The sequence below is a fragment of the Cyprinus carpio genome, chromosome B3 (genome assembly GCF_018340385.1).
Source record: "Cyprinus carpio isolate SPL01 chromosome B3, ASM1834038v1, whole genome shotgun sequence".
NCBI classification, from domain to species: domain Eukaryota; kingdom Metazoa; phylum Chordata; class Actinopteri; order Cypriniformes; family Cyprinidae; genus Cyprinus; species Cyprinus carpio.
This window is the reverse complement of record NC_056599.1, coordinates 37,488,454-37,508,632: the sequence shown is the minus strand read 5'-3', so window position 1 is coordinate 37,508,632 and position 20,179 is coordinate 37,488,454. Positions and strand designations below refer to the sequence as shown.

At 38.2% G+C, this 20,179-nt stretch overlaps 1 pseudogene; it reads right to left on the bottom strand.

Annotated features, from left to right (window-relative positions):
- Positions 1 to 6,144: 6,144 nt before the first annotated feature.
- LOC109047367 lies at positions 6,145 to 19,129 on the bottom strand (annotated as a pseudogene).
- Between the last annotated feature and the right edge of the window lie 1,050 nt (positions 19,130 to 20,179).

Sequence of the window (20,179 nt, the reverse complement as noted above, 5' to 3'; positions counted from 1 at the left end):
TCTTTCACTCAGCAACTGTGAAGTGGAGCAGGACAACCTTGTTTTGGATACTCATTCACAGGCAACCCGTTTTGGGTGAGGGGAGGGGCTTTTTTTTTTTTCGCTTGATAAATATGAACAGCACAGCACAGCGGTTTATATGTATATTTATCCATAAATGGGCAAATATTAATTTTTATTTAAAAACAAATAAAGAAAATGTGTAGGAGAATGGTTATTATGTGCAAACAGTGAGAAACTCTATATTATCTATGTCACTTTCATTATTTGGGCAGTGTGCGCATGTCAAAAAATCTATTCCGATTTGAAGCTTGTGACATATAAATGCACACATCAACCCGATCACTTTATTTAGCATTCATGTAAACACTACAATCAGATTCATCAATCGTAATGAATTTAGTCCAAATGAACCAAAAGGTGTGCATGTAAATGTAGCCACTGAGTGCTTTTAAACAGCTTGAAAGATCAAAGACAATTTTTAAAATAACTCCAATTGGATTCGTCTGAAAGAAGAAAGTCATATACACCTATGACTTGAGGGTGAGTAATTTATGGGCTAATTTTCATTTTTGAATGAACTAACCCTTTAACTGAACTATTGCATCCATTGCAAATAGTTTAAACAGCTATATGGATATATGTGGTTACTGATATGATGCCATTGACAAGGGGCGTGGCTTCTGGCAGTTTCGAACCAACCCACAAGAAGGTGCCAAGTTAAAATTTTGTTTACAAACAGTAACTAAATTTTTTTTTTGCATAGTGCACTGTAGCATTTGAACCAATCAGATACACAATTTTTCATTTGATTTTACAAATCAATTATTCATTAGATTAACAAATGATCACAGACCCCTCTTAACATACTAGGTGCCAGGATGTCTGCGAATGCCTCCAGACCCCTGGTTACCATGGCAACCAAGGAACCTCAGCCAGACCATGGCCTAAGAGTATGTGGAAAGTTCTCTCTGAAACATACTGCTATAAAAATGGACTCTTCTCCAATTAATTCATAGAAAAACCTTTCTTTGAATGATACACATATACTTCTGGTCATTGTTTATGTTGTTACTGTTCTTGTATATTGTCTTTTTGTCTTGTATACTATTTTATGCATGCTTGTGACAGAACTACTCGTTCATGTAATTTTACTTACAAACCCAATTCCAAAAAAGTTGGGACACTGTACAAATTGTGAATAAAAAAGGAATGGAATAATTTACAAATCTCATAAACTTATATTTTATTCACAATAGAATATAGATAACATATCAAATATTGAAAGTGAGACATTTTGAAATGTCATGCCAAATATTGGCTCATTTTGGATTTCATGAGAGCTACACATTCCAAAAAAGTTGGTACAAGTAGCAATAAGAGGCCGGAAAAGTTAAATATACATATAAGGAACAGCTGGAGGACCAATTTGAAATTTATTAGGTCAATTGGCAACATGATTGGGTATAAAAAGAGCCTCTCAGAGTGGCAGTGTCTCTCAGAAGTCAAGATGGGCAGAGGATCACCAATTCCCCCAATGCTGTGGTGAAAAATAGTGGAGCAATATCAGAAAGGTTTTCTCAGAGAAAAAGAGTTTGAAGTTATCATCATCTACAGTGCATAATATCATCCAAAGATTCTGAGAATCTGGAACAATCTCTGTGCGTAAGGGTCAAGGCCGGAAAACCATACTGGATGCCCGTGATCTTCGGGGCCTTAGACGGCACTGCATCACATACAGGAATGCTGTAATGGAAATCACAACATGGGCTCAGAAATACTTCCAGAAAACATTGTCGGTGAACACAATCCACCGTGCCATTCGCTGTTGCCGGCTAAAACTCTATAGGTCAAAAAAGAAACTGATCCAAACTCTATAGGTCAAAAAAGAAAATGATCCAGAAGCGCAGGCGTTTTCTCTGGGCCAAGACTCATTTAAAATGGACTGTGGCAAAGTGGAAAACTGTTCTGTGGTCATACGAATCAAAATTTGAAGTTCTTTTTGGAAAACTGGGATGCCATGTTATCCCGGACTAAAGAGGACAAGGACAACCCAAGTTGTTATCAGCGCTCAGTTCAGAAGCCTGCATCTCTGATGGTACGGGGTTGCATGAGTGCGTGTGGCATGTGCAGCTTACACATCTGGAAAAGCACCATCAATGCTGATAGGTATATCCAAGTTCTAGAACAACATATGCTCCCATCCAGACGTTGTCTCTTTCAAGGAAGACCTTGCATTTTCCAACATGACAATGCCAGACCACATACTTCATCAATTACAACATCATGGCTGCGGAGAAGAAGGATCCGGGTACTGAAATGGCCAGCCTGCAGTCCAGATCTTTCACCCATAGAAAACATTTGGCGCATCATAAAGAGGAAGATGCGACAAAGAAGACCTAAGACAGCTGAGCAATTAGAAGCCTGTATTAGACAAGAATGGGACAACATTCCTATTCCTAAACTTGAGCAACTTGTCTCCTCAGTCCCCAGACGTTTGCAGATAAAAAGAAGAGGGGAATAAAAAAAGAGGGGATGCCACACAGTGGTAAACATGGCCTTGTCCCAACTTTTTTGAGATGTGTTGATGCTATGAAATTTAAAATCAACTTATTTTTCCCTTAAAATTATACATTTTCTCAGTTTAAACATTTGATATGTCATCTATGTTGTATTCTGAATAAAATATTGAAATTTGAAACTTCCACATCATTGCATTCTGTTTTTATTCACAATTTTGTGTTTTTGGAATCAGGTTTGTATATGTAATCTTACCATGTTTAGTATTTATGAATTCGTCTTCTGATGATCTAAAAGAGAGTGTATATTATATGTTGGAACATAAGCAATAAATTAATATTCTAATAATCTTAAAGATTCTTCTCTTGAACCCCCACTCGAGTTCCATTTTGCAAATTGCCATGCTTTCACACAAAGGGTTGTAAAACTCTTCATTAGTTCCAACCTCCCGCTTGGAATTTCAGCCTTTCTCATTGGACAAGCCCATCCTAAAAGGGGTGAACCTTCTCAGACTTTAAAGGCCTCACATCATTGACATGCCTTCAGTCTGCAGTTCTTTTAGATCCTAAGGGGATGAGGAGGATGAACTAGAACTCTCTTGGACCCCTAAGTCTGCGCCAGGCCTCGTGCCTTGACTCTCCATTCACCAAAGATCTTAGGATCTCAGCTGACATCTCTCTTAGTTCGTTTCACTTTCCACTGGGAAGAAACTCCCAATCACCATCAAGTCAGGACATCTTCGGAATTCATCACTCTTCAAAACCAGAAGAACGTGATTGCGACTCCTACACCACAGAACCTTCAAACCATCAAGACTTTGCATCCAGATGCTCATTCCAGGCCAAGGAAATGCAAAATATAAATATAGGAATTTAGGAATTTATAAATATAGGAATATAGGAATTTATAAGGAAATATAAAATATAGACCCCGTTATAAATGGCGCTGATGGTTTTACTCAGGTGGTTAACTGACTCTTTTCATAGCTACATTCTCTGGTTTTCCTGATAGTATCATCCATCAAATCTCATTTGCCCTTTCCCCTGTATGAGTGATTGTATATATGTTTGTTTGTTTTTTTGTTAGACTAGTTTGCGTTAGTGTTTAGTTAATAAAATTCTTGTGCACAAACTACTTGAGTTTCTGATTCTGCCTTACAAATCAATGTCCCTTTACGATTCCGATTTTGCTATGTTGTCTTGTGAATTAATGGTGTTTTTAAGTTTTTTATGTTCACTTCATGCTCTAATGCATTAATACTGTATGAAAGTTTTTTTTAATGTTCGCTGGACCAACAGATTAGTTGATGACAATTTAATTCTGCTACAGTTACTACTGGCAGCTCATAAAAATAATTGTAATTAATCATAATTAATTGTTATTATTTATATACATTTCCCTTTTGAGCTTAAATTGACTACAGCACCTTTAACTTGTCATTCCTGGTCAATGTCTTTAGCAAAGTGTCTGCAACTCTACATAGCCTCATGGAAAATGGCAATGATGTGTGCTATCTGCACAAACAATGTGCATGAAGGTATGCCAATACATAAGAAGATGGTCAGGTAGGCCACACACTATCATTGCATTCAGACTGCAATGACTGGATGAACACTTTATTGTCCTGGGTCTTCCACAGAGGATGTTTAATTTTTATTTTTAAAATAATTTTGAAAACTTAAATTATTCCTATCAAGATGTGAGGAGATATTTTTGAAGAAAAACACTGCCTATCCTGCCAGTAAGGCTTGCAAATAAGCACTTCCAGAATATTCAAATACAAATGCCTTTATTTTTATACAAAGTATTATCATTCATGCAATAAATTATAAACTAAAATTTTATTTTTATACAAAGTATTATCATTCATGCAATAAATTATAAACTAAAATAACAAGATAGAGGAATATGTCAAAGTCATTTCTATGTCCAATGTGCTGCCAGCTGGTGGCTCTATAACACAGAGATTAAAATATTAGTGTTGAACATGGTAAAGTATAAAGCATGAGGTGTCCTATTGCCAACGTCCTATGATTATACCTGAATATTGGCCTTTAGATATCTTCAGGCCATCGACTCTTTCCAAAGACATTGCATGTTTAAGTAGTGTAAAACAAGCCATTTCTTGTTGCCAGCAGGTGGCGAAATTATTATAGTGGAATTTTGAAGAAGGAAGAGTTACAAGAACTTCTAAGACGAATCGAAAGCCACACCCTTTAATGAAAACTCAAGATGTTCACAATATTAACATCCCATTAGACCTCACCAAAAAAAATTATAAAGTGTCATAAAAAGTATTTGTTCAGTGTAAAACATGTCACTTCCCTGTTGCCAGCACTATAACCGATAAACTGAATATGGGTAAAATATTTCAGGTAAAGTCACATATTGTGAAGTTGAGGCAATTGGAATTGGTATCTGAGTCACGCAAGACTTCCTTTCTCTGGCGAAAACTTCGAAAAGCACTAAGACACGCCCTTCGAAACCTCAAGATCTTCGCAATTAAATCGCACAGGCCTTTAGATATACACAAAAGAGTATTCTCTGCCGTTAAGTACAACCCCTGAAAATGGCAAAAAACGACAAAATTTTTACATTTGTTCTATTCAAATTTCATACTGTAATGGTGTGTTACATGTGTGTACCGATTTTTGTACATGTATGTGAAACGTAGCTCGAGGCACACTCCGTCTTGAAAGTGTATAATTGATTTTCGATGGAAATATTGGCCATCAGATGTGTTCAGGCCAGGACTCTTATCAAACATGAGAAGTTTGGGCAAGATCGGACATATGCCTGAGTTACAACAACTTTTATTCACAGGTATGGCGCCATGGACCGCCCTTTAACGAAAACTCAAGATCTTCAACTAATCGCACAGGCCTTTAGAAAGAGTGACCTATTGATGTCATAAAATTTCACTGAGTAGTTTGTTTTGTCACTTCCTGTTGCCAGTAGGTGGCGCTTATGACTATGACTGAATATGGGCATGTCAATCTTGTTCAGTCTTCAGCCAGCTTATTTTTCAGCATCATCGAAATTCGTAACGGACACGCCCCTTCAACGAAAACTCAAGATCTTCGCAATTTAACATCGCAAAGGCCTTTAGATTAGGCATACCAAATTTTTGACAAAAATCATGCAAAATTTGCTCATAAAATTAAAAATAACCGACTTCCTGTTGGGTTTCGGATATTGCTCCAAGAGTCACTGATGCTTTACATAGTGTTTTCGTGGCATTACGTTGAAAACACAGCTCGAGGGCCCCATTTTTGCCACACCCTCTTCTGAAACCTTTATATCAGACGAAAATTTTCACCAGGTCTGACGCGTGTGCAAAGTTTCAACTTTTCGAGCATGTTTAGGCCTCAAAAATGCGATTCATTTTGGAGAAGAAGAAGAAGAAGAAGAAGAATAATTAATAATAATAAACGAAGCAGATACAAGAGGGTGGTCATAACATCGTTGGTGGTGGGGTAATAACAAGATTGTTAAAATATAGAACCATTGACAACTATATGTCTCCACACGTTTCCCCAGAATAAATTTTTGGTAAAATCCAGAAAAGAAGAAGAAGAAGAAGAAGAAGAAGAAGAAAAAGAATTACACATATTTCCCAGTATCTCAACAATTTCTCCCATTTAAAGTTTTACTGACAGCTGACAGGTGTAAAATTTTAGTAAATTACATACAAAATATATAAGGTATCAATCACGCTTAATTGAGTATTTTCTCAGCACTAAATGTTTTTCTTATTGGATGAGAATTAATATGCACCTAAAGATGTATTCTCTGCCTAATTTACCCTAAACGTACATTTGTCTATGTTTGTACTGTAATGTTGTATGCAACAGGTCCTTTCAGGGTGAAGCCCAGGTAAAAAGTGACATTCTCATTGTTGTGGGGTACTGAGGATGTCTTCAGAACTGGGATATGAAATTTCATTCCTTTGGGACCCTCCAGAAATACCTTCTCATCCTCCGTCCAGCCTGTGACACATTTCAGCAATTTAGACATTTTTGGCATTTTCCATACTTGTCCACTAAACCATTTCAGACGTTTTTCTGAAACGGAGAACATTTTTGTGATTGTTTCAAACTTACTCTTGTGGACAAATTTTTCAAACCCAGTCCCATTGCTCAGGAAGAAATGAGTGTAGATCCTCTTTTTCCTTGGAGGGATGTCTTTCAGTTTCTTGTCATAGAGTCTCTGGAGGTGTTCAACAGCAGAGAGCACAGTCTTATACTTGCGTTCTTTATCCACTTCTGTGTCCTGCTCTTCTGGCCAGAAAAGTAAGACAAGCAAGAAAAGAGCACTTGGTAAGCACCTCTGTTTCTCTTTAGGAAACTGTTCACTCAGACTCTGTAGATCCTTAAATGCAGCCAGCTTGGGTGACTGAGTTGAGAGGCAACTTAAAGCAAAGTGTGATGCTATGTAGTTGACAAGGTCTGCTTGTGGCATTTGCGTCCCCATTGGATTGCTTGGGTAAAGTGAAATAATTTGCTCCAGAACCATGACAGGACTTTCTGGTTTGTTAGGACCAAAACAAACTTTCTGGTTTGTTACGAGGGAAAAAATGGTTGTGATGTTTCCCCCACCGTGATGATAAATCATCATGCGTTTCATGACAGGAGTTAACTTCCCTTGGTTTTGATCTTTACTTTGAGAAACACCACTGAAGTATTTGCCATAAGTTGAAGACTTGTTCACCAGCCAGTGCATTGGGTGCTTTGTGGTCCTCTCAACAGTCTCAGATGTCTTCTCCTCATCGGTGTTCAGGTCAGTCTGGAAGTAACTCAAGTCTTCTGAAATCCATTCCAGCGCCTCCAGCATTATTTTTGGTAGGTTTTTCAGCTTCCCATGAAAATTTTCCCATGGTATTTCTACCTCAGCAGGCACATAACCTGTGAGGAGGTATTTAATGCATTGGGAATGATTTCTTCTTGAGAACACATCAAGAGAGGAAATTAGCTTCAGCAGTTCGCATCCTACTTCTACAACTCCAAAAAAGCCAGCATTGTTAATGGTGTCATTGTCTTCAACTGCTGCTTTCTCACATTCCTGAAAACATTCAATAGCCTTTAGTGCCGTTTCCAAAGCATCTACTATACTTTCAGGTGTTTTCTCAGTTTGCTTCATGGCTTTAAATTTAGCTATGAACCACTGTCTGTACACCTGACCTTTTGTATCAAGAAAGTAGGAATTGTTTGGCCTTTTTGCTACTGCAGTTTTTGCCCACTGTTCTGCTTCTTCAAATCTGTCATGTTTGTAATTGAGTCGAGCCAGTTGTTGAGCAAAAAATGCATCTTCATGAAAACGCTTGTAAGCTGCCTTGAGAAGCTCAATTGCTTTTTCTGGACACTCTTTCACTCTTACATGCTCAATTAGGGGGGAGAAAAAGCTGTCCAATTCATCACCTTTGCTGATTCTGCGGCGTGTCATGAAGAGATCTCGCAAGAACTTCATGTACTGATCTTTACCAAACCTGTGCTCAAACAGCACATCATTGTTTAGAAGATCCAAAGCGAGATAACTTTGTGGTTCCTTGTCACCCAAAAGTTGGTGGAGGATTTCCTTGGCAACCTGGATGAATGATTCTGATCAAGGTAATGTAGGTGTTTTCATCTCTCAAATGTATTAAGACCAATCTAGCTTGCTCACTAAGAGAAGTCTCAAAGGCATGTTGTCTAAATCTATCCAAATGACAGGAAAGAGCCAGGAAAGCTTCGCAATGTGACTGAGAGATGAATGAGTTCTGCACGTAAGTGTTGAGCAATGCCACATACAGAACAAGCTTAGTAACAACGGAATTGTGATCAATGCCTTGCAGTAAATGCTTGACAAACTGCTTCACATACTCAGCAATTTTGTGGCTCTCAAATTCCTCACTCATCAGGACAAACGTTAGAATGAATTCTGGCTTGAACTGTTCTTCAAGGCTTTGTCGTTTTTTGGAAAACTGCTTTTTTTCTGTCTCTGAAAGCTTATGAGTAATAGAAACATTCTGTTGAACAGATTCCTTGCACTTTTTCTCTGGATTGTGAGATCTCCTACAACTCAGCAGGATAAAGCAGAGAGTTCCACGTGCTATTTTCTTGGTATTGACAGCCACTTCCAGTTCATGCTTGACATCTTCTAAATACTCTTGATCACAGTCCTCAAACAGCAGAAGTACAGGGAGGCATTTTTGGGGATCTTTTTCTTCATATTCTCGAAGCCAGATGGCATCTTCTGAAACAACCGTTGCTGAGTATGAAGGTTTTACAACTGCACACCTTAGATCTCTTCGGTTATTCCACAGTATCTGCCTTGCCACTGTACTACCACCGCTGCCCGGATGATGGTATATGTTGATGCAGCTGATGGGTGCCCGATCCAAACTCCAATAAAGACAGTCCTTCAACAGACTGTTGACTTCACTGTAAGCATCTCTTTGAATAACCTCCCCGACAATTTTTTTATCCGCAAGCCAGAGATTCATCCAAGTTACTTTTCCTCCATGGTAAAACTGCTGCTCAATTGTCTCCTTTTCAGATTCAATGAATTCAGAACTGGTTTCTTCACAGTGGTTTAGACTCAGAATCTCTAAAGAACATCTCATTTCCTCCTCTCGAGTATCAAGGAAACTATCTCCTTTAACATGGATTGGTAATCGTTTCATTGTCCGTGTAGTGGTAGGCTGGATCTGTTGGAGGGTTGCATTTATTTGACTTATTGTCATCCCAACAACACTTGAACTATTTACTGTTTCCATGTCACAGGATCCTAGAGCAAAGCGCTGCCATTTCTTGTAATTCTCCTCCGATTCTGCAAGGCAGATAATGTCTTCATGTCCTTCCATGTCTGTGATGAACTCATAGAACGTGTTTAGGAAAGGTGTATCAACAGGCGAGGTAAGGAGGAAAATCACATGAAAGGTTCCTTTGGGTAAGATATCTTTGCAAATCAGTGACACACAATCTTTTAGGAGGGTCCTTTTTGTTTTAACCCAGGTCTTCTCATCACAGGGAGGCTCATTGCCTTTGAAATCATTCCGGCCATTGCAAAATATCCAGCTGATTTGATCAAACAAACGCAGATGACTCTCAAATTCTCGGATGCTCAAGCCACTGGGAATTTTGTAGTTCTGCATGAAATGCCGGTTCACTGCATGGTGCTTACTGTATTCATGGCATAGCCCAGACACGTTGGAATCTGGATCAAAGTCAAACATGCAGAAGATGTTCATATTCAGCAAAAAATCAATGCTTTGCAGATCCTTCTCCTGAAATCGGTTGGTAACCAGTATGTGCCATTTTTCCTTGTCCATTATTTTCTTTCCACCTGTCATGAGCATGATGAGCTTTTTTCCCAGGTTCTGGGACAGTTCTGGTGCTGTGAAATTACACCTTTTCTCTACCTCTTCTCTCCGAGCATCCCTAAAACTGGTGCGTTGGTAGAACTCACTGAGGTCTGCCACTGGTTCGGTTTTAGAACCCACTCTGCGATAAGCAGTTTTCTTCTCAAACTGAACTTTGTTTGCCTTCTCATTGAAATTTGGCAAGCTAACAGAGAACACCTTATTCTTGACTATGCTCAATGTGGGCTTAATATCAACCTCCACAATGTAGAGTTCCTCTGTGCTGTTTGAACAGACTACTTGAACAAACTGAGGTTCACCAATACATAATCGTACAAGTTCGCTATCAGAGCTAGAGAAACTCCTCTCTATGTAATCTAATGCATCACAGTATATGTCTTTTTCCTTAACAGGAATACCAATGATTTCACCATGTACATAACCAGTGTCACCTCTACTGTCCATGACACCAAAATGTATTGTGCCATTTGTACGAACATTCATACAACCTGTAGCAAATTTCAGCACTTCCTTTGCGAACTTGGCCTGTAGTCTTTGGTGGTCCAGTGCTGAAGCAATGGCAAATGACTTATACTCATGACATGGACTAATAAAATCAACAACCCCTGATTCTGGTAGGAGTACACTGTTTTTAACATATGTAAAATCAACACCTTTCATATCAAAAGGTCGTAGTTTCGAATCTCTCTTTGTTGTTATCACAGAATCTTCTTTATGCTCTTCCATGATATCGGCTCTTGTGTCAATACTTTTAATTGCACTTGCTTCATGGTCATTTTTTCCAGAAGTTTGTTTGTGTAAATGTTTGCTCCTGGCTTTTTGTGACTTTACTAACTCATCTCTTTTTTTGATTATCAAAAGCGCAGGCCCAGATTTCAGTCCAATCTTTTTTTCCAGAAATTCTTCTGAGAGTTCACAAAGGATCCGGCCATCTACTTCCTCTTCGTGAAGTTTTTTGATGTATGTTTCTTTAACTCCTATTGATGTTAACCAGTTGCTCACCATAGACTCAGTCCATGTCTCCAGTGGAGGATCCTCTGGCTTTTCTGCAAACCAAAAATAGTTTAAAGTGAGATAAGTTTATTTAACTTTAAAAAAAATTACTGTACTGAAAAACATTTTTATACTTGCCCATTGTTTATTGGCTTCTAGTGATAATTCACAGTTGAAACACAGACACCCATAATATTGCAGACCTTGAAAAAGAGAAATTACATTGTTATGGCCTTCAACAATACAAAATCTGTTTTTTGTCCAGAAAAATAGGATTAATTTCATTAAAGAAATGCACAGTAAGGGGTGTAAACACAGAAAGTTGCTTTAATTTATTTAACTGTTTAGTGCTAATGCATCACATCTGCAAAGCAACGGGATTCATTTTTTTTTTTTTAGAAACAGCGATACAGAACTACTATTAAAAATTTAGAGGTTTGGTGCAAGTGAGTAGTGAACAAACACACACACTGTGAACACACGCCCATATATATATGTGTTTATGTGTAGACACCTTTCATTATGTCTTTTCAGATATGTTTAACTGCTCAGAAAAACAGAAAAAAAGATAAGTCTAAAACCAGTGAATGTATCTCCACTCCATAGCCAAATATGCAATCACTGGTGTTAGTCACAAATATTAAAGGGTTAGTTCACCCAAAAATGAAAATTCACAGCTGGCCCAATTCACATGCATTGAAATTGCTTCACTGTAACCCACCTTTGCTTTTTCAAGAAAAGGAGAAATGTGTTTACATTTTACAACTGGTAGGGTAGACCAGAGAGTGTTGTAACGTGGGGTCAGTTTGACAAGTCAGAAAAGAGCTGTGGTGATGTTTTTTTAAGCTTACAGGAGAAGTGGCATGTGACTGTGAGCATCACTGTGGATTTTATGACCAAAAAGCTGATTTTCAGAAAAGAAAGAAAGAAGTTTTTTTTGATTTTAAGAATCAGATTTTGATTTATGAAAGAAAGGATTTTTTTTTGAAAATAATTGTATTGCAATCATTGTATTGTAGGTAGTTTTTAGCTATGCTATGACTGAACAGAGCTATAATGTACCAAATCCTTAATAATGTACATTAAGTCTTAAGATTGCCATCCTAATCTACATTTTATGTAGCCTAAATTTTTCAAGCAGATATATGTACTATTTTTCGGATGTATTAGTTAGATGCCAGATATATTATGTAGCCTATTTTTCAAGCTATGACTTCGGATAATTGATTTTTAAAGATCATGGTGGTTCTCCCACTTTTTTAAATGTTTTAGATAATGTTATAAATGAGTCTAAATGTCTAAAATGTTATAAATTAGTTTATTTAAAAATATTTATTAATTTAAATGAATTTATTTTTAAATAATTGCTTGAAATTAATAAAGACCTGTTTTGTCCAGAGTTTTTGAATGAATCTCTTGAATGAATGAATGAATGAGACATCAAATACATTTTAATGGTCACTGATCGTGCCTATTGGCATTATGTAACATACAGTCTCTATTGAGTTCCAAAGGTCAATTCATTTTTATCACAGCTGGGCTGCCACATCATCATATCCAGACTATAAACTTTTATCCCAATACTTTCGTTAATTTTTGCAGCACTGAAACGTAGCCTACTGTAAACTGTTTGTGAAGCTGTTTCAAACATAAAGCTTAGAACATGATGAGTGCTGCTATCTCTGGATCAGCAGCTGCGCGAAAGCAGGTTTAGATATTCTGATGTGATTGTGATTTAATCATCATCATCTATGAATAAGATCGCATGTGTTTGAATCTAGATTGCGATCTTTTAATGATTAATTGTGCATAATATGAGCCTATATCCTATTTTTGTATGTCATACAAGGTACCAGACCTTAAAGGTAACCCAGGCCTAGGCCCGGGCGGCCCCTCCACTTCCACGATCTATAGTTACATCTATCCCCAGCCTGTGTTACAGCTCACTCACCCCAGTTGTGAGGTAGGTTGTAACAACAGAACTTTTTGTATTTGACATTAACTCACATAATCTGTAATTGTTTAGTACATGGCCGTAGCCAGGGTTTGAAAATTAGTGAGGTCTGGGGTGAGGTTAAGAATTGTACTATAATAACTACTACAAATACAACTCATTGTATAAACTAAACACTTTAAAAGAGACAGAAATGTACATGTTTGTGGAAAATGTTTTCTCTGTTTTAGAGGCATGAACACTGATAAATTATATCATATTTATTGCATCACAATTTGTTAAGATTTTACTATAGGTTGGGGTAGATAATTTTTATCAGTTGTTTATTAATCATACAACAAAACATTACTCTTATAGTTTTCATTAATAATCATTGCTATAGATGATAAGTTTGTCTAGTGCTCTTATGAATGTTTTTAGCATGACTTTGTGAAAATTTTACTACTGAATGAAATAGTATAGACTTCTTCATGGCTAGTGTTTCCATATTTCATTTAATTCTGTAACTTGTTCTACAGATCTACTGTATGTACTAGTGTTAAATACTACTGTTTTTGACAGCGCTGATAATGTTTCTGACAGATAATATAATTTTTGTGTTTTCCTTAAGCCCCATTCAGACCACACTATTTTTTTTTTTTTTTTTTCGGTTTTGACAGTCACTGTGTCAGATTATGCGATTTTGACTCATAAAATCTTGTCGTGTCATGAACAAGAAACATGTTCAGACTATACAATGCTACCCAACCATTCATCGCATGCTGTCATTAATGGTGTGTGCTGTCATCGATACAGGGGGACAAGACAGAATGTGCTATGAGCATAAACAATGGCTAGCAAACAGCATGTTCTGCCCTGTCTTGTCATCCGAAAAGCCCAAAAAAGAAAGAAAACCTGACAATGGACACAAATCTGGATGGCATATGAAGATGATGGTATGGACTGTCAAAGAAGCCTGAGGTAAAATAGTTTTTATTTTACCTCTTTAGGTAGTCCCTCATCATAAATGCATGAGTATTGCTGCCATAGCTCCATTTCCTCCATTGTAAAATTAAACCTAGCAGGACCTATATTGTCTCTCTTTCGTTTAAGCATGTTTTAAAGCATGTACAAAGGCGCTTCTGTGCTCCTATTGGTCAGTGTCACAGATGTTATGGAACGTCTCAGGTTACGTATGTAACCATGGTTCCCTGAGAGGGGAACAATACACTGCATCCACTAGGAGGGCGCTACATGGTGTGACGGTCGGAAGCATGCATTCAAAACAACAACATGTTGGCCGGTGACAGCCTATGACGTCACTACAGGTGTGACCACAGTATGAAGGGGTGCCGGAAGAACATGTCATCTGCTTCTTCATCTGAAGCTAGTGTCTGAAGCATGGCAGGGAACTAGTGGATGCAGTGTCTCATTCCCCTCTCAGGGAACCATGGTTACATACGGAGCCATAGGTAAACTTCGAACTGCGTCCTCTAGGGGGAGCTATGGGGATCGGTATACCCACGCCACCATGCTGAGGGGAGTGCATGCCAAGCACAAAGGTGATCTATGGGTAGCTATTGTGATCGGGCTTAAGGGGGTTGCATGCTGGGGGGGGTGCAGTTGCATTAGGGATAGTTTGTAGGTTGGTGTGGTGTTGCCCAATGTGTGAATGGGTAGTGACCTGGTGAAAGAGGTGGGATGGAGGCATGGCGGGTTAGGGGAATTTCATAGTCAATGCATATGTGTGTATATGCGTCACCATGGTTAGGGGTGTTTATGCTTAGGACGAATGTGCGTCGGTGCATAGCCAAATGTGTCGTCCTAGTTTTTGATACACGACGCGCCGATGAACGCAATACTATGAAATTATGCGAGCTTATACGTATAACATACCACCGCCTATCTCTGCGCTGCCTATGTTGCCGCCGATGTAAAATCAGCAATAGAATGCACTCCTCTTCAGTTGCACTCCTCTTCAGTTGTCATTGTGATCTGAATATCACGCGACCCGACTTTAATAATATCACCCGACTCTACTACCCCCTGTAGCGTGAGCGGTGTATTGCATACACGCATCGCCCATGATGCTTGCGTCCACTGTTTAGACTATGAAAGGGAGTGCGTCGTTCGCGTCGCTCGCATTGCTTGCTCGCGTTGACTATGTAATGGCCCTAACCCTTACTATACAGGATTTAGAAAGAACGCAAAATGCTTGATGTGTGTCCTTACCACAGGGTGGATTTTAGAAAGTGCACAGAGACTTAGCGTGTGTACTTACCATAGCATGGTTTTCAGGGATACCGTTACTAAGGGGTCATAGAGGTTGTTTACTAGACAGGCCCAGAGACCCTATGTGACCGTGGCACTCTGAGTGAGCAGTTTTTCCATAGCATACACAGCGCGCACATAGCTGGAAATGGCACCACCCATAGAACAATCCGTCATATGAAGAGTCACCAACTCATCATTATGGTCACAAACCTGGTCTGGCTAGCAGAAGCGTCCTGCAAGCTAACCATAAAGGCAGCATATCAGGGAGGGAGCCCTCAAAGTGAGAGGAGAACTCAGAATTCTCCAAGAAGGGTAGCGTACTCATAGGCGACCCCCTGGAATGAGGGGAGCACTGCTAAAGGCCAGCCCACGGAGCAGGGAATTCAACTCCTCCGGAGAGGAGGGAACTCTGAAGGGAGCAGCATGGTCATAGATGACCCTCTACAGAGAGGGGAGTGATGCTAGCTAGATTAAAGACCGTTTACCAGGGAGACAGCATTGTCAACCCAATCCAGGCCTGTGCTTCCCCCCACAGAGAGCATGGGTCCCGTTTAACCAGACCCACAGATCCTGGAAACAACGAGGCCCAAATCATACATGGAGAGCTGTTCTCCTCAGAGCCAGAGCATTCAGGAAGGGTTTCCCACAGAAACACCCCTCACTCTTACCTCAGGGAAAAACAGTGTACTCAAGCCCACTCCATGGAGAGGTGACTCACTGATTCATCATGATGGTTTTCAGTGCAGTAAAAATCGCTCAATGCCTCAGCAAGAGGAGCTCCGCTCAGTCACCAGAAGCAGGGGCGCCCCCAAGGGGTGGCCAGGGGTGGCCACGGCCACCACTGTATAAATTCTGGCCACCCCTGTGGCCACCCCTAGGATGATTTGCAGTGGCTACTATTAATTTAAATCTATTCATTTTAGATCTATATAATTTATATATCATTTAATATAGTTACTATCACACGAAGAGTGACGTTTTTCTCCAGGAGTCTGCATAATTGCAAATGTGACATTCATTGTATACAACAGTTCAGTAAACAAGAAGTTAATATCAAGAGTTTTACGTTTTAGACAACATATTCACTTTTTGCGCTCTATTTCTAAAAACAAAAATCATTCCAAACCAGAGCATGTGAGCGAAGCGGAGCTGTGTGACGCTCCGCTACGTTTTCCGCTCTATAGACGTGCGCTCCACTCAGTCGCTCTACCGCCCAAGCAAGCGCTCCGTTAATATTCCGCTCACGCTCGCCGTAAACCAATTCTCGCTCAGATCCCGCTCCGACATAAAATTGCTCTAGTAGGCCTAATTGTTTACTGTTTGTACCGATATTCTTGGATAATTGTATAAAATTATTCATGCTGAGTTGCTGTTAAATAGCAATTATCATGTTTCAAAACGAAATTCTTACATTCTTCTTCATTTTATTAATTGCATTAATTAAAATGTATTAAATATTTTAATCTAACCTTAGCAAACATACCTAAAATGCAAAAACTGAAAAAGTGTATTAGATTTTCGTTATCTTTTATCTACGTGTAAATAGGCTAGCTGCCGTTGTTGTGCAATAGAACATTCAAAACAGGTTCATTAAAACAAACGCACACACGAGATGAAATATGCGTAGATCATTTCTTTATTTCTAACATTGTTTTTCGAGAGGTCACGTTTTTATAACATAGGGCTGTATTTTATTATGCTTCATATCTTTCATAACTAATTAAAATAGCCTAACTAAATGGCAATATATTATCTTTCATAACTAAACAACTAAACGATAATATAATAAATAAATCTATTTCCTGTTAAGCATAGATTAATCCTTTTAAACTAAGTAAGTAATTTAATACTTAATTCGTGGCCATAATTTAGACTAAACAAAAAAATAATAATTCTTAATTCGTCGCTTTAATGTAGGCTGGTCCTAGCATGAAACAGAATAGCCTATTCTAAATTAGTGGCCGTGATTTTGTCTGCATGTTATGATCGGGGCTCCGTACAACCGAATATAGCTAACCTTAGCCTACCTGTTTATTCGTTTTTTATGGTATGTAACTAGCTCACCTTTTGCTGCACCATGTTTGCGTAGCACATCCTCGTGCTTTCTGCTAATGTGCCGCTTCAGATTCCAATATGAATCTTTACTAACTTTAACAGCGTCCCCGCACTCCCTCTCAGTTTCTTCTCCCTGCTCATTCTTAACTTTGATTTTTACTTTACATATATGTATAAGGCTTGCAACTTCGTTGAAACAATATCTGAACTCCATAACTGCTCTACAATTCTCGACCTCTACAGATTCTCGCTCTGGAACAAGCAAATCACCAAAGGGCATTCTGGGTTGAGCGAGCGGAGCGGAATCTTCAGAAAGGCGCTCTGCGCTCTTAAGGAAATATTACCACTCCGCTCCCGCTCCGCTCACATGCTCTGTTCCAAACACAGCCACTGTTTTGCGTCTCTGAGCAACATGATAGTGTTTCGTTCCTGAATGAATTAACCGTTTAAATGATTCGGTTCAATCGCAATGACTCACTTATTAACAGTGACTCGCTGCCACCTACTGGCTGTTTTAATTTCACATTTAAGGTACCATTTAATTTTTTTTTAACAATTTCAAACATCAGTTTTCAATGTTTTATGTTTAAAATATCAAAACATTATTTATTAATTTGTAACTGCAGGTTAAAGTATTCCATGTCCCTCAGAGCTCCATTAAACAGTGTGTAAAAACATCTAAATGGCACTTCAGATGCAGTTTCTGTTTTCTCTGCATTGCAAAGATCACTTTTGTTGATACTGATTGCATTTGCTTGGTAACAGCCCAAATGCAAGTATCTGACTTAAAAGATGGTGCACACTTTTAGAAAAAAAAAAATGGCGTAAGGTAAAAAAAAAAAAAGGCCTCAGGTGTCAGCACAATTAGAAATAAGATATCAGCACAATAACACACACAGCAAAAGATTGTCTAATTTTCGTTATTGATAAAATCCCAGAAATCACAGAGATATCATTTTTTGTCAATATTGCAAACCCTTTATTTATTTATTTATTGATGTGCCACCCCAAGATTTACTGTGGCCTCATCTGGCCACCCCTATTAAAATTTTCTGGGGGCGCCACTGACCAGAAGAAAGGACCCGCAGGTCCTGGGATTGCAGAGCTGTACTGGGGACCTGATGACCAATTATTATTATTATTATTATTGTTATTATACCCTCACTGGGGGCTAAAGTCCTAGATTCGCTCCTGCTGTCAGTTTAAGTGCCAGATATTGTTAAAACTAATAAAAACAGAAAAATAAATAAACAATAAACAGAAAATATTTAAAATCTTTTGCGAATAAGATAAGAAAAATATATCAAACAAATTGTAGTTCAGTTTGAACGTAAAATTTACCGACGTCCTCATAGCTGGGGCCTAAACTTTAGTAGTACACGTCCAAGTAAGTTTTATTTGTAGTTGACAAATGCGGTTACCGTTTATCATTTGAGAGATCTAGCGCAAACACTGATGCTCAAAAAAAAAAAAAAAAAAAAAAAAAAAAAGTGTTACTTCATCCCCGGATTGCCATCCCATCAATAAAACGAAGTGACTATACTCCCGATGCTTCCCTCCCTAAGGACAAAATGTCCCCCCGTTCTTCAGTGACAAAATATGAAGCTGGGTTATTCTAGGATATTTTCGGATTAAAAACCAACAAACAAACAATTTACCGTGACACGTCTTTCCAGCACTGATCGGGTTCAGTCACCGCCTTTGCGTCCATAAAAGACGAATCTTTCGAAGGGACCAACCAGTAAAACAATGTGTAAATACCAGTGTAAATCAAATATATCATGCAAAATTATTAGATTATAAACGTATCACAAGCCATATATACAGCGTCGCAGTGTGTGCATGAGCAGTTACCAAGATCGCGCCTCTGACTGCTTCTCACTCGCTTCTCGCTGCAGCAGATATCCGGCGGGTCTTAACTTTCGGTTTCCTGGAGATGAAAGTAAGAGTTTCCTATAGGCGATGCATATAAACAACGAAAAAATTATGATAACTCAGACCACATTATATTACTGTAGCTAGTAGGTAGAAAAATGCGTCTTTATAGATTTTATTGGCATTTTTGCTTTTATTTGCTGTATACAGTAACGTAGATGGAAAAAGAGAAGGGGGGACATGGCTGAGACATTTTCTCGGTTGGAGATAAACCCTCAATTATAAAGCTAGTCCATGAATATTAATGAATGCTGATATTAACAGATGATCTAACTGAATAACTGAATTAATGTGCATGAGCCCAGCTTAGATACAGCCATACAGTGTGGAGAGACTGGTTCCTTGTTCCCGTTACCTGATCTTTTCTATAAGGAAAACAAAGAGAAAGAGATTTGGCTATTTTTAGAGAAAAAAAAGGCAAAAAGATTTTTCTCCAAGTAAAAAATATCAAGTGAATTGATGATTTTGTCTTCCTCACACCAGAACATATTTTATGACTGTATGTATATGTACACTAAAATGTATATGTAATCTTAACTTGTATGGATTTACATAAAAAAGTGTCAATAATTATATATAATTTCACATATAGCGTTAAGTATAATCCACTTACCTAAGTTAAGTAAATTTAACAAAGAAAACAAGTAATTTTAGCTTGGCCAATGAAAGTAATTTTTACTTAAATCTACCTTGGCTATACTTTGATTTTACTTAATATATCACCTAACTAAACCATGCTTTTAAACTGTATGTTATTTAACTAAGCAACACTATATCTACATGATTAGTAATGTGGCCTTCACCTGAACACAGGGACTTCAATACTTGGTACAGAATACATAAAATTGAACCACAGAATGTTACCATCAGTGAGTATGAATGAGTCATTTTGAGTAGAAAATGAACTCCAAATGTAACAATATCACATGTAACTAAACAATGATAAAACAGTGCAAATACAGCTGAAAAACAGAAGAAAAAAAACTACCTTATTAATTCTTTACGCACCAATGCATGATGGGAACACCAATTTCCAAAAAATTATAGTACTTAATTTTATAACATTTATATTTAACTTCTAAAAACTTCAATTAAGTATAGAGTTTATA